Source organism: Micromys minutus (genome assembly GCF_963924665.1).
Source record: "Micromys minutus genome assembly, chromosome: 29".
Taxonomy (NCBI): domain Eukaryota; kingdom Metazoa; phylum Chordata; class Mammalia; order Rodentia; family Muridae; genus Micromys; species Micromys minutus.
This window is the reverse complement of record NC_137964.1, coordinates 32,385,456-32,401,942: the sequence shown is the minus strand read 5'-3', so window position 1 is coordinate 32,401,942 and position 16,487 is coordinate 32,385,456.

Here is a 16,487-nt window from a genome sequence, read left to right as displayed (position 1 = left end):
CTTAGATGTCTTGTCATTTTAGCCAAGGGGTGGCATGTCTCTGAACCTCAGATACTCATCCATCCGATGGATATACTAGTAATTAAGGCAGCATCATAAGTTATCCGATGAGCCAATGAAATAGCATGAGAAATGGCTTCGGCTGCTCCAAGAGCTCAATAAACCACAGTGGTCATTATTATTACATCCAAAGGCTTAAGGAGGGCGATGTGTCTACTGCACTGTGCATTCAAGATGGACAGAGTGCCTAACGAGCCAGCCCACGCCATGGGGAGCAAGAGAAAATAGCCCTAACTTTTGGGAAGGGTTTAAAGAGGCTGAGATGTAGCTCAGTTGGTAGAGTGCTTGTCTAATGTGAATCCTGGGCCCCACACCAAGTGGTTCATAAGCCGGTTCCCACCGTAGTGGGGAACGGAGACCAAAGGATTCCAATCAAGTTTATGTCCAACTTCATCTTGGGTTTTAAGCCAGCCTGGGCTACATGAGACTGTCTCAAGGAGGAAAGGGCAAAGGAGCTGGAGGGGAATGAGAGGAAGAGATTCATAGGCATGCACACACTCACACAGGTACAAAACCACACAATTGCAGCAAAGGTTCCTGGGAAAGGAAAATGGAGGATAAACCTGGAGGTTCTCTGTGGGAAAGTGACAATTCATGGGGGACACTCGCTGAAGGAAATTTCTCAAGGCACAGGAAGGAGAGGACACAGCTGGGGAAAGACAGCTCAGGCTGAGGCAGGATGTGGCTAAGGTGGACTTGTCCGTAGCAGGAAGATATTGCCTCATGGGGAAGAATGCTCCAGGCCAGCATTGTCAACCTGTGAACTGTGACCCCTTTGCGGGGGGGACTGGATGATCCTTTCACAGGGGTTTCCTCAAACCAACAGGAGACAGGGATATTTGTATCAAGATTCATAACAGTAGCAAACGTCTAGTTACGGAATAGCAACAAAAATAACTTTGGCAGTTACCACAACAGGAGGAACTGAGTTAAAGCTATTGCAGCATTGGGGAAGGTTGAGAACCAGGGCTCTAGGTCCAGGGGAAGAGGAGTGTCTGCCCTAAATGTAAAGGGTGGATATTCTACCCAGGGAGAGGGTGTTCAAAGGCCCTGTGCCAAGGATGAGTCTGGTGATTTCTGGGCTCTACAGGGTCAGTTGATTAAAGGGGTGGGGTCAACAGCTGTGGGGCAGGTGAGGCAGGGATCAGGCCACTCTGTCTACCGGCAATATTTGGGATTTACTCTATCGGTGCAAGGGAGCTATTGAGGAGTTTCAGCTAGCCAGTATAATGACACCAGAAGGTCACATATTGTCCCCCCCACCCTGTGTGTGTGTGTGTGTGTGTGTGTGTGTGTGTGTGCATGCGCGAGTGTGTGAACAGTAAAAAAAAATAATGTATTTTTATTTTCTGTACATTGCTGTTTGACCGTATGTGTATCAGTGGGAGGGTGTTCAATCCCCTGGAACAGGAGCTACAGATGGTTGTGAGCCACCATGTGGTTGCTGGGATTTGAACTCAGGACCTCTGGAAGAACAGCCAGTGACTGACTCTTAACTGCTGAGCTGTCTCTCTAGCTTCCATCTTAATTTTTGACGCAGACTTTTCACAAAACCCAAAGGTTCCTGATTCAGCAAAACTCTGGTGAGGGAGCTTCAGAGATGTCCCTGTCCCTGCCTCCCTGGTACTAAGTTTACAGGCGTGCGCAGCCAAGCTTGGTTTTTACTTAGTTGCTGAGGAACAGAAGTGAGGTTCTCATACCCTTGGCCCTTTCGTGGACAGAGCCAGTTGTAGCCACACTAGTGCTAAAATCACCGCAGGATGACAGCTCCTGAATTCAATTGATAGAAGTGATTGGTTTCAAGTGTAACTTAGAGTCCAAGTTCAAATCCAGGCTCCCCATTTCTTTGCTTTGTGGCCTAAGGTCTATGCTTGCTCCCTGGGATTGGCTTTCTTCTGTTGTGTGAAATTAAAGCTGAGGGTGTCAGTCCCTAGTGAAGAACAGACTTGGTATACTTGGGGTCTGAGTCCCAGACACCACTCCCCCAGGCCATTTTTCCCCCTTGAGGAATGACTAAATGAACCAGTTGTGTAAATTGCCCAGCAAGCCCATGGGATGTTTTGTGAATGTCTGCTATCTTACTTAAGTCAGGAAGAGGGGAGGGAAAGATGGGATTGGTGGTTGTTGGTAGAGTTGAGTCAACTCCCAAGGTTCCAAGGACAGCTCTTAACACTTTATTTATTTATTTATTTATTTATTTATTTATTTATTTAATTTATTTTTGGTGATTGAGTCTCTTGTACAGGGGCCTCAGACATACAACACAGTGGAGGAAGACCTTGAACTCCCAAGACTTCCCCCCTTTACCTCCTAAGTGCCAAGATCATAGCCTGGCTTTCTCTCTCTCCATCTTGTGCCAGAATGAATTTTATCCCCTGTAAGTCAGTGACCCTGGCTGAGCTTTGTAGACGGAGCACAATGACACCGTGGTGGATACTAGAGACAACTGTGAAGCCGGGCAGAACACCAGTTCAGCAAAGCTACAAGGAGTGTTCTACCTTTCATGTTTGCCTCTCTGATTCTGTCCAAATACCAACCTTCTTTCCTTTCCATCCCAAGGTCTTCTTCCTTTGAGCCTTCACGTTCCCTGAGGACCCCATTCTCTGTTGTTCTTTCATCTGAGGCTCAGCTCTGTAAGAACTGCTGGGTGGGGGTGGGGTGGGATTCTGCTGACATAACTATGATGGCGTAGAAAAGGTAAAACTGGTCCACTGAGTGAACAAGCTAGCCATGTGACCTTGCACTGGACACTTCCTCATCTAGGTCCACTTGTAAGTCGGGGGAAGCGGCAGAGCCTCCCTTCGTGGCCATGGCTCACTGAAGACCGACAACCTTCCTTGTGATACGGGCCCGTGGGTATTCTAATAGATGAACCTGAAGTTCTAAGTAACCCCAGATCCATCTCCCATCTCTGCATCAGGAGAGCATGGGGACATGCATGACATCAGTAGTGGACATAACTTCCACACTGCTCTCCCTAATTAGTTTCCACTCTCTCTCCCTTCCTCCTTCACCCTCTCTTTCTTCTTTCTTCCTTTGTTTCTTCCTTCCTTCCTTCCTCTCTCCTTTCTTTCATACCTTTTCAATAATCAGTGGAGACAGAGGCTTACAGAGATTATTCCAGAGTTAAGAGCACTGGCTGCTCTTGCAGAGGACCAGAGTTCAGTTCCCAGCACCCACACGCTGCCTCACAACCATCTGTGACTCTGGTTCCTGTAGATCTGACAGTCCTCTGGCCTCCAAGGGCACAAGGCACTCACATGGCACGCATGCTTACCTGCAGGCAAAACACAAATATACACAAAATAAAAATAAATAATCTTTTTGTTTGGGAGACAGAGTCTTACTACGTATTCCTAGATGAACTGGAGCTTGCACTATAGACCAGTCTAGCCTTGAACTCACAGAGTCCCACCTCCTCAATGCTGGGATTGAAGGTGTACATCACCATACCCTTCCTTTGTGTGTGTGTGGAGGGGGTGTGAATTGCCTATGTTTTCTTGTGTGTGTGCCTGTGTGTAGGCCAGAGTTTGACATCTAGTGTTTTCTTCAACTTCTCCCCATCCGGTACTCACTGATACGGCAAGGCCGATCTGTGAGTGTCAGGGATCAAACTGTCCCCAGCCTGGGATTTTATGTACACACGCCCAATGTTTTCTAAGAGTGCAGACGATCCAAACATAGATCCTCATGGCTTCCTGGAAAACAGTACCAACTGAGCTGTCACCCCAACCTTGGTGTTATTATACAGAATACTTCCCACCCACGGGTGGTACATGCCTGCGATCCCAGCTCTTGGCAAAGTGAGGGGGAAGGATTGTAAATCTCGGGCTAGCCTGGGCTACATAGTAAGATCCTGGTTCAAATGTTTTCTTTGGATGGAAACTTTTGCCTGCTTCCAAGTCTATAGAACCCTGTTCCTTTCTCCACAGAGATTGAACGGTGCTCCACTTTCTCATGGATCAGTTTGGTCTATGTTAGAACTTCACACATACACGGACAATTGATACTGATCACGTGTGGTTCTACACACAGAGGAAGCACCCGGAAAGACTTATAATGACTGGCAAACCATCAACATAGGGTTGCAGGGGGTAAAGTGGACTTATTTTGTGTTAGCATGATTATGGATTTTTTTTTCCTGTAAAGATGGATGTGTCTTAGCAGCCAAATAAATATAGTAAAAAGTGATTTGAACCAGGCTCTGAAAGTATAACAAACACACTTGAATAGTTGCAAGTTTTTTTTTTCTTTCTTTGGATGAGTCTGTCTGTCAATCTGTGTATGTCTTCTTTCTTTCTTTCTTTTTTTTTTTTTTAAAGGTTTATTTATTTATTATATATAGCTGTCTTCAGACATGCCAGAAGAGGGCATCAGATCTCATTACAGATGGTTGTGAGCCACCATATGGTTGCTGGGATTTGAACTCAGGACCTTTGGAAGAGCAGTCGGTGCTCTTAACCACTGAGCCATCTCTCCAACCCATGTCTTCTTTCTAAACATACTGTTTTTGAGATTTAGCTGTATTGTGTGAACCAGTCAACTGTTTCTTTTCCTTTTGTGTAGTACTCCATTGAGTAAGAATATTATTCTTCACCCATTCTCCTGCCAACAGACACTAGTACAGTTTCTAGTTTCCGGCTTTCATGAACAATTCTGCCATCGATGGGTTTAGGCAGTCTGGCTCAAATCATCTTCACTATTTTTTTTTTTTTTTTTTTTGGTTGTTAAGATGAATCCATATTTACAGGGAAAAATACCATATTCATGCTAACACAAAATAAGTTCACTCTCCTCTCTGCACCCTCATGGTAATGGCTTATCAGTCAATATAACTCTTCCCAGGTATTTCCTCTGTGTGTGTAGAACTATGATCAGTACTAGTGAAATTCTCACTCTGGAGGTTCTACCCTTGGCTGTGTGATCCCAACCTTCTGACTCTCCAGTCTCTGTGTCCAGACTCTAGGATTGCAGTAGCGTGTCTTCCTGCCTCACTACAGAAGCATGCCTGCCTGACTTATCACTGTTAGCTGTGTGTGTCCATGGGCGTGTACACTACAGAGCATGTCTGAGTTAGGGTTTCATTACTGTGAACAGACACCATGACCAAGGCAACACCTCCTAATAGTGCCACTCTTTATAGGCCAAGCATATTCAAACTACCACATGGCACATGTTGAAGTCAGAGGACAACTTTTGGAAGCTGACTACTTCTTTCTACCATGTGTGCCACTTAGTTTAGGGTTTCACTGTTGTAAACAGGCACCATGACCAAAGCAACTCTTAAAAGGACAACATTTGATTGTGGCTGGCTTACCCGTTCAGAGGTTCAGTCCATTATCATCAAAGTGGGGACATGGCAGCATCCAGGCAGGCATGGTACAGGAGAGTTCTACATTTTCATTTGAAGGCTGCTATCAGAAGACTGACTTCCAGGAAGTTAGGATGAGGGTCTTAAAGCCCACAGTGACACACCTACTCCAACAAGGCCACACTTCCAAATAGTGCTACTCCCTGGGTCAAGCATATTCAAACCATGACATCTCTGAACCCATCTTACCAGCCCTAACCATGTAAGTAATTCCTCCCATTAGGGGAGCTGTATGCGATAGCTCTTGCTTATAATCCCAGCATTCGGGAGGCTGAGTAGGAAGATTGCAGAGAGTTCCAGAAGAGTCTGGGCTACATAGCAAGTTCAAGGCCAGCCTGGGCTACGGAATAAGACCCTTTCTCAAAAAGAAAGGATGGGTCATAGAAGATGTATATGTGGCTCATATGAGTGCTTGCTCAGCACGCATGAAGCCCTAATTTCCAGCAGCAGCAGCAGCAAAACACACACACATACACACACACACACACACACACACACACACACACACACCCCTTTAGGCCATGGTCCCTTAAATTCATGGATGTAAACCTTTAGATACTGAGGGCTTACCATATTAGGCACATCTTGCCCTATTCCCCAATTACCTGTGTCCATGGCAGACATTGATAATCAATCATAGATTTCTATCCTCACCCAGCTGCAGCCACTGCCAGTTAGTAGAAAAACTGAATTCAATTTCCCATCTCGAGTATAATTTGGCCACTTTCCATTTTGCACATGAATAAACTAGGACTCTGGGAGGGGAAGAGCCTGCTTCAAGGTCAGAGACAGAGCCCCAGGCTCCGGCCTCCCTGTCAAATGCTTTTTCCACTGTAGCCACTGACTCTAAAAGCTATTTTTCCTGAGACCACTGAAAACCTGGTCTCTAGGGAGAAGGCAGAGAGTAGGGGACCCTGCCCTCCATCCAGCCCCTTCATCTCTAAGCCCTGCCTGAAGTGTAATGGAAGCCCCTGCCAGCAAACAGCCTGGCAGCCCCTCCCCCACAAGGCACCAGCAACAGACCTGTGGTTTCTGTTCAGTTTCCCAAAATAAACACTGGGTTTTGGTTTTTTTTTTTGGTTTTTTTTTTTGTTTTTTGTTTTTTTAAATAAAGAAAGTGTGCTTTTAGCATCTTCGTGTTCAGTCCCTGAATTGTGGGATTATTAATTGACCAGACTAAATCAAATAGTTAATTACAGGCAGGAGGCAACTTCAGTTTCTGAAAACATAGAATTCTGAACACACACAGGCACGCACACACACACCCGCCCTCACCAACACATCACGCTCGCTCTGGTTGTCATTGGAAGCGACGGTGAGAAAGTGGGAGTCAGCAGGTCGGGACAGACTGGCTGTCCTCAGCTGGGCAAGCAGAATCATTTCATTCCCTCACGTCAGGGTGGAGCAAAAAAGTAAAAGGGACATTTGTGATGTTTGAGTCTAGTTCACGTGAGCTCCTTAGAGGGCCGGCTTTGTGCCCTTACCTAGGCGTCTCAGCCTCAGTTTTTTCACCTGTAGGATGGGCACAAGAACATAACCTGTATGCTATGCTAGATTCCCTAGGTATATATGGAACCCTAGACCAGGGAGACAGCTCAGGGGGTAAAGGGATTGCCACTAAGCCTGACCAACCTGAGTTCCATCTATGGGCCCAACATGGCAGAAGGACATTGACCTCTGACCTTAGCATGCACACTGGGGCACATGTGTCAGCATGTACACATAAACATGAAAGACTGACTACGGGGACAGTATATAGTGTGCTCACCCTAGCTACTGATAAAGTCAAGGCAGGATGCTTGCTTGAGCCAAGGAGTTAAAAGTCCTCCGAGTAATAGAGTGTGACCTCCACCCCAACCAAAACCAAACTTAGGCGTGCACACAACACCTCAGTGGGATAAAGAATGCCCAGCATGGATTTGATACCCAGAACCAATTAAAAAAAAAAAAAAGGCAAACATAAAGAATACTTTGGGAGAGAGGCAGAAAGAGATAGACAGAGGGAAGGAGAGAGGGAGGGAGGGAGAGAGGGAGACAGTAAAAAGAGAAGTACAGTTACAGTTATTTTGACAACACACCCTTCCTTCCAAGTGCATAGGAGGCTGAGGCAGGAGGATTGCAATATTAAAGTCAGCCTGAGCTACACCGAGAAAGACCCTGTGCAAACCTGACTTGTACAAACCTGACGTGTACACACAAGCACGGTCAAGCTCTGCCTACTTACTCATTCATCCATTTATCATTTATATGTATGTGAAACCCAGGTGGGCTTTCAACTTGACATGTAGCCCAGCTGGCCTTGAACTCCTGACCCTCCTGCCCGCACCTTCCAAGTCGTGAAGATTGCAGGTGTGTGCCACCCTACTGGGAACAGTCAGGCATTATAGGCTCACGGCACACGTGATTATGTCACACAAGTGTGTAGCATGCATGCCTCCTAAGCAGGCTGTCACGGGCTTTCTGCTCACTGTGCTACACTGCCTCTCTTGCTGTCTTTGGTTAGTTTATCCACTCGTTTCTTGGTATTGAAGAATGAAGTCAGGATCTTCCCACCTGAGAACACTGGCGGCCCCATTGCTGATTAATCTAATTCGTTTGTACATTGGTGCAGAGTTATCTAATGGATCACAGGAAACTTATCAATAGCTACGGGTCCCCTGTCCCCCCAGCACCAGCATCTGTCACCTGCCTATAGCTCCTCAGTTTGGGGTGGGATTTCATGAGACTCTCTCATCCATACTGGGATGGATGTTCCAAGATGTTCTCTGAACTCTGTGTGTGTGTGTGTGTGTGTGTGTGTTTGTGCCTATGTGCCTGAGGCGCTGTATTAAAGGGTCCCAACATTAGGATGGTCAAGGGCAGCTGATTTGCGTTGCCATTCATGCAGCTAACTCCTCAACAACTCACTTCTCAGAACACATCGCTGTTAAGTGACAAGCCAGCAGACATAAATCTGTGCTTGCCTTCGACAGCGCAGTGATAGCGGGTTCACTCACCACCCCACGTTACCCAAGATGACCTTGAACCTCCGATCCTCCTGTCTCCACCTCCTGAGGGCTGAGATGGCAGCATGTGCCACCAAGTTTGTGTGTTTTGGGGGGTTGAACCCTAAACAAGTACTCTAGCAACTGCTGCTGATCTTGAACTCGTGGTGCTTTTACCTGACCCTCCAGCATGGTGGGAAAGCGTCGCCAAGCCTGGCCTCTGGGATAATTTTTTTATTTTAAGGAAATGTTCACTTCTTTAAAAAATTTTTTTAATATTTATTTTGTATATGAGTACACTGGTGCTGTCCTCAGACACACACACCAGAAGAGGGCACACAAGAAGATTTGGTTGCTAGGAACTGAACTCAGGACTTCTGGAAGAGCAGTCAGTGCTCTTAACCACTGAGCCATCTCTCCAGCCCCAATCTGGGCTAATCCTTAATGAAGTATGTTGCATTAAGTACACGGGCTTCAAAGGGTGGAGAGGGGGGTGGAAGAGAATTCAAACGGGCTTAGCATAGGGTCCCTGCACTCAGCGGCTTCTGTTCTAGTACAATAAACAGTCCAGAAACATCTATAATTAATAGGTTTATTGTGTATTCTTTAAAGAGGTGGGTAACATGCTATCATGGTTTATGATGGAATTAATGACCTCATGAATGTGTCTGACGTCCCCAGCTCACCTACTCGCTGTCAATCTGACATTTGGTTGTCGCTGTTTGACATGAGGTCTCACTATGTAGCCCAGCCTGGCCTCAAATTAATGGTCCTCAAATTAGTGCTCTAGACAGTGCTAATGCTACAGATGTAAACCATCACAACTGGCCAACCAGAGCTATAGGGGAACATTTGCTCCTCGGTGCTTCTGTCTCTTGGGTTGTAAGATAAGGGTCCTGTCCCAGAGTAGCTGTCAGCATTGAATGAACAGGCTGGTGGTCCGGTGTCACCATAGACCTTGGTACCTAATCCTTGCACTGAGATGTTAACATTTATTATATGACTTCTCCCACCATTTGTTTTCCTGCTTGGTAAAACAAACAAACAAACAAACAAACAAACAAAACAGAATAGAGTTGCCGGGAGGAGGAAATTAGAAAATCCTGGGAGGTACTTAGTACAGTGTGTCTGGCAGGTAAGCATATCTTAATCGTGTTCAGATGATTTAAAAAAAAAAAAAGGACGCTGTGGTAAGGGAGTAAGGGTGCTGCAAATTAATTCTGTTGGTAGGCACTGGATTCAAGAAAGGGTCATGCTAGGTAAAGTGACATATTTTTTTTTTTTTTTTGGCAACATTTTTGCTGCAACGTAATTCACATACCATCCAATTTACCTACTTCAGTTCTCAAAATAGACTCACGGAGTTCTGAAACACCACCATGATCAATGTTAGGACATTTTCATTATTCCAGGTGTGGTAGCACCATCACTGGAATCCCGGCGCTCTGGTGTGAGAGAGGGGCATTTCAAGGCCAGTTAGGGTCAGGGACCGAGTGAAGAAGAGGCCAGCCTAAGGGCCAGTGGCACAGCTCAGTGTATAAAGATGCCTCTCACCATGGCCGAAGATGATTCATCTCTGGACTCACAAGACAGAAGAAGAAAAGTAATTTTTAAAATTGCTTCTACATTCCCTCTACATATATGTACAAGCATACACGCTCACTCTCGAGTGCATGTATATGTGTGCGCACAAAACATGATAAATTTAAGGAAGAGGCTAGCCTGTGCTACATGAGACAATGTTTCAAAAACTATGATTAAAAAACAGAACAGCACTGAGGAGGTGGAGGCAGCTGGATGTCTGTGAGTTCTAGGGCAGCCAAGGCTATAAAGCAAAAGATGTATCACTTATCCCAGCACTCAGGTGCAGAAGCAGGACTCTGAGTCCAAGGCCAGCCTGATCTACCTAATGAGTTTCAGGCTAGCCAGAAACACACACACACACTTGCAGGAGACTGCTTTCTTTCTACCCTTAGGTCTTGGGGATTGAACTTTGGCCATACGGTTTGGCAGCAAGCACTTTTACCTGCTGACCCACCTTCCTGACCCAGGTGTTTTGTTTGTCGGCTTGCTTTTTAATGCTAAGGTAAACCCAGGATTTCACCCACACGGAGCACAGAGTCACACTGAGCCTCAAACGCGTCCCCTTGATGCCTCCCAGGAATCCTGTTTTCAACACTCACTGCCTCTAAGGTGCTCAAAGGCTGGAGTCTGTTGTGGACCCTGCTGTGAGTGATGCAACCTGAAATGTCTGCTTGCTAATGGGTGCTCTGGAGCTTGAAGACCATGTCCACTTTAAATCATTCAAGATGGCAGTTGGAATTCTCAGCCTACAAGACCACTGTCCTCATGAGCTCCAAAGCCCAGACGGTATCTTTGAAATAAAACTGCCCTGAGATGGCACTGTGCAAGTCCAGCTCCTTTTTCACAGTACTGGAGTTTGATGGCAGCAGGCCCTGTTCCTCAGCCCTTAGCTCCTATGCTTTGCTGGGCATGTTGGGGTAGATAGCATGTGGTGACAGAAACCACCACAAGCACCTTGGGGCATGCAGAAGCCATCGTATGAGAGAACCTGCCTATTTTTAATTGAGCCGCTTACTATTTTGTTAATGAGTTGCCTGAGTTGTACATGCATTCTAGACATGAGCCTGCATTACATAATTATTTAGTGTGTGTGTATGTATAGTGTATGCATAAGCACACGTGTATGTGCAGGTATGGGTGTATATGAAGGCTAGAGATTGATATCAGGATGTTTTCCATTGGCTTTCACCTCCTTTCTTTCTTTTCTGTTTTTGTTTGTTTGTTTTTTGTTTTGAGACAATGCTTCTTCATGTAGCCCAGACTGTCCTGAAGTTCACTGTGTAGACCAGGCTGGCCTCAAACTCAGAGATATGCTTGCCTTGGCCTCTTGAGCATTTGGATCAAATGTGTGTGATACCACGCTTTGCCTGTTATTCACCTCCCTTTTGGAGGCAGGGTCTCTCTCTGAACTTGGAGCCCTCAGGTTGCTGCTCTCTATCTCCAATCCTCCCACGAGGGTTACAGAAGCAAGCTGCCACACCCAGCCAGTGACCCAAGGTCCTCTTACACTTGCATGGCAAACTCCCTTCCACTGCCTTTCCCTTTTATTGATGGAGTTCTTTGAAACACACATATTCTTTTAAAAGAGCAGTGGGGTCAACACCTTTAATCCCAGCACTCAGGAGGTAGAGGCAGATCTCTGAATTCAAGACCAGCCTGGTCTACAGAGCAACTTCCAGGACAGCTGGGGCTACAGAGAAACCCTGTCGGAGTAGGGGGAGTGAAATTAAATGTATGTGTTCATATGTGGGCACAGCTGTTGACTTTCCTACAGTTTTATGTGTATCCGCCATGGTGCACAAGTATATAATTTTTAATTTTGATGTTGTCCAACTGATTTATTTTTCTGCTATAGTTCAGCTCCAACGTTTAGGTTTTTGATCCATTTGTGATTGACACTGAGGGTGGAGTGGGATGTGGGATTGACAACTGAGAGTGGAGTGGGGTGTGGGATTGACACTGAGGGTGGAGTGGGGTGTGGGACTGACACTGAGGGTAGAGTGGGGTGTGGGATTGACACTGAGGGTGGAGTGGGGTGTAGGATTGACAACTGAGAGTGGAGTGGGATATGGGATTGACACTAAGGGTGGAGTGGGGTGTGGGATTGACACTGAGGGTGGAGTGGGGTGTGGGATTGACATTGAGGGTGGAGTGGGGTGTGGGATTGACACTGAGGGTGGAGTGGGGTGTGGCACAACTTCATTTCTTTGTGCGTCATTTATAGACGAGACAACCCCTATCTTGATACCCCCCGTTAGATATGAACACACTAGAAATGCAAGAGCTTATTTCCTTTTAAATAATATTTATTTACTTATTTAATTATTTATTCTAGGTGAGTACACTGTAGCTGTCTTCAGACACACCAGAAGAAGGCATCGGATCCCATTATAGATGATTGTGAACCACCATGTGGTTGTTGGGATTTGAACTCAGGACCTCTGGAAGAGCATCAGTGCTCTTAACCTCTGAGCCATCTCTCCAGACCATTTATTTTATTTTTAATTCTCTTTCTCTCTCTCTCTCTCTCTCTCTCTCTCTCTGTGTGTGTGTGTGTGTGTGTGAATGGAGGTGGCTTCTGGGACCAGGGAAGTCAGATCCCTAGAGCTGGAGTTACAGGTTGTCATAGCTCCCAGATGTGCGTACTAGGAATAGAATTCATGTCCTCTGGAAGAACAGTGAGTGCCTCTAATGGATGAGCCCTCTGTGCAGCCCACAAGAGCTTATTGCTAAATTGCCAGTTCTCTCCTATTGATCTGTATATCTCGAGGTCTGCTAATACTATACACGGTTCCTTTATCTTTTCTTTTCCCCCTTTTCCCCTTGGTGCTGGGGATTGAACCCAGAGGGCTACTTATAAGTGCTAGGACCTCTGAGAGCTGTCCACTTCTGTCTTGACAATTTGAACTAGACCGAATTAACTGGACCAGGGAATACACAGAGAGCTCCCGTATCTTTCCACACACTTCAGAGTTTCAGGTGCTTCCAAATATACAGTCTCACCACCATAGCAACCCTGAGAAGACACAGAGCTCGAAAGGCTTCCTGGTGAAGCTCTAGACCCAACCAGGGCAGTCAAGATCTTGACACTAATCTATGGGTTCATCTGACTCCGAGGCAGCTGCTCTTAGTATCCCGATTTATTAATTCCTGGTAGAGTCCAGAAATTTGAGAAAAGAAAAAAAGAAAAAAAAAAAGGAGAGAAAAATTAAAACAACAAAAAAGCAGACTAAAAACCTCTGTCTGCACAGCAAAAACAAACAAAATTGCACATGGCTGTCTTAGTAGCTTTGTTTATAAATTGCATAGACTTGAAAGCGGCCACAGTGAGGAAACAGGAACACACAAGAAATAAAATATTATTCAGCACTGCAAAGGAGTGGGCTAGGCATGGTATCACTCACCTTTTCTCGAAGCTCTCAGGAGGCAGAGGCAGAGATTTCTAGGAGTTCAAGGGCAGCCTAGACTAGAGAGAGATCTATGTCAGGTGAACTACGTGATGAGACCTTGTCTTAAACTAAGTAAGTAGATGATGATGAATGAATGAATGAATGAACGAATGAATGAAATCAGGAAATGAAAATATATGGAGGGACTTCAAATGTTCACTACTCCTTCAAGGACGGCAATGTACAGTATGCCTTCTAGAAAGTTCCCGAGGATATACGACTGTGGAAACAGTATGGAGATCAAGGGTGTTTAAAAGGGAAAGGGGCAGAATGTGGAGGACTCTTGAGAGGGGCAAAACTACCTTATTTGATCCTATGCTATGCTGGCCGATACACAGCACACTAGAGTGTGCATTCTAGAATGCAACCCAACAGTAACCTGGGAGCAAGACCAAGGAGTTCTACTGATACTGTATCTGTATACATTTGCTGTTGCTACAAATGAAGGGGTTGGTGGTGGCCATGTTGACCTTGGGCAGTGTGGTGAGAGTGTGGCGGCCAGGTATGTATGCCAGTCTCTGTACCTTCTGATCAGTGTTGCTACAAACCCAAAACCACTCTAAAAATCACACCGCTTTTACCGTTTTTAAATGAGGGGAGGCAGTAAAATGAAACCGGTGTGGGCAGGTATGCCAGCACACACCTGTAATACCAGCCCTTGGGAGGTGGAGTCCGGCTGATCAAGGGTTCAAGGCCAGCCTGAGCCCTATGAGACCCCTGTTTCAAAACAAAACAAGAGGAGCTAGAAAGACGATTAAGAGCACTGACGGTTCTTCCAGAGGTCCTGAGTTCAATTCCCAGCAACCACATGGCGGCTCACAACCATCTTTAACGAGATCTAATGCCTTCTTCTGGTGTGTCTGAGGACAGCCACAGTGTACTCACATACACAAAATAAATAAATCTTTTTTTTTTTTTAAAGCAAAAACCAAAAATCAAAACAGAACAAGAATGAAAGTCAGGAGCTGGGAAGACGGCTACGTTTGTGAATTGCTTGCCAACCCAACCGTAAGGGTCCGAGTTCTAGCCAAGAACCATGTAAAGATGTCAGATGCAGGGTGTGGAAGGGGGCAACTATCGGGATGTGAAGTGAATAAATACATTAATTAATGGAGAGAAATGCCAGGGGTGGGGGTGCTAACCCTGGGCTAGCAGTGGAGAGAACACCCGCCCCCTCATGCTGTCCTTTGGTTTTCACATGTGTGACGCAGTGTGCCGGCATGCTCCCACGGGCCACAGCCATAAATCGAGACATTTTAAACTAAATCCTACAAAAACTCAAAGCAAACTTTAGACTTCAGCCTTCAGTTTGGCAGTTGCCCTACAGAGTTCGTTAGTTTATTTTAAAGTAGTGTGTCCCGAAAACCTGCCTTAGGGAGACCTCAGCTTTCAGCATCATCCAATGGTAAGCTCCTTTAAAAAAAAAGCTGACGTCAGACATCTGCTGTCAGGCATGATGCTACACGTCTGGAACACAGGCACTTGGAAGATGAGGCAGGAACATTCTCTTGAGTTTGAGGCTAGCCTGGCTTTCACAGTAGTTTCCAGACCAACCTGGGCAAAGACTGAGACTCTTGTCTCAAAAAAGTTGGGGGCAACTTTCTGGATGATTCTCAGCACATGGCATTTTCTTGCCTTATATGAAGCCCCAGGTAAGTATGATCCCAGCGTTTGGGAAGAAAGTAGAGAAGGGTCAGAAATTCAAGGTCATCATTGCTGTATGGGCCAGCCTGGACTACATGAGAGCTCTTGCTCCAAAGGGGAGAAAAACTGTGTAGTGGTGACACACACTTTAATCCCAGCACATGGGATGCAGAGGCAGGCAGATCTCTGAGTCTGAGGCCAGCCTGTTCTACAGAGTGAGTTTCAGGACAGCCAGAGCTACACCTAGAAACTTTGTCTCAACAACCAAAACCCAAACCAAAACCAACCACACCAAAAAGTTCCAGATAACACAGTAGATTTATGGAGTCACCCCTTCTTTATGAGTAAGTTGCTGATTTAAAATTAAATAAAAGAGCCAACAAGACAGTAAAAGCATTTGCTGTCAAACTTGACTTTCTGAGTCAGGTCCTTAGGACCTACAGGACGAGAGGCAGAACTGACTTTTGAGAATTATCCTCAGACTCTCTTCTGTGGGCCACAGTGTGTGTACTCACACACTAAATAAAATATAGGAATCAAAATTGTACATCAAATCAAGTATGGCATCTCCTACCTGTAGCTCTGGCACTTAGGAAGCTGAGGCAGGAGGATCGAGGATCCTGAGTTCCAGGGCAGACTGTGTTGCATAAATACATAAATCTGCATATCCCCCAACCTCCCCATCCCTTGTCTACAACACTTAAACAGTGCTCCTGTGTATTCGTCTGATTTTTGTTGGCACAAATCAACCATCATAATGGTGGCTGTGGCCATTACTGTACTTGGGTAGAGGCTAGACAGTAGGTGTTCTGTAAATATTTGAGACAGGCTATATTATCTCGGTTGCTGGGAGCAACATCACTTGTCTGAGATGTCTTTCTCAAGAGGATCGGAAGGCATGATCCAGCAAATTCTTTCATTCCTGGAGTGGGCTCATGTATGTCATACAGGAGCCAAGGGGCCGGGGCTACATCTTTAATCTCTCAGTTCGATTCTTGGCCCTTAATACGGTCCGGATTCTCCATTTACTATGCAGGTCATGCATTGTCCTGGGAGGGGCCACCCTGAGAAGGATTTGTTGCCCCTTGTGAGCACAGTGAACTGAACCAGCTAGGTAGCACTGAACCTGCAGTGACCTGAGTCACTGGGTACTGCGGTGCCACCAGCTAGTTATTGAAACAAGGAAGTGCAGGCTTTCTGCTCCGGGGTACTGAATGAAGATACCAAGAAAGGATGCCCTCCCAAGCTGCTACATCCAGCTTTGGCTGGCTCTGACCAAAGATGCCTACTATTTCCCAGCCTCTGAGCCACCTGCCAAAAGCCAGTGCTCACGGGCACTCACAGATCTGCCCTTCCCGACATGTCTCTGAACATTTTATACACAAGGAGCCGGAA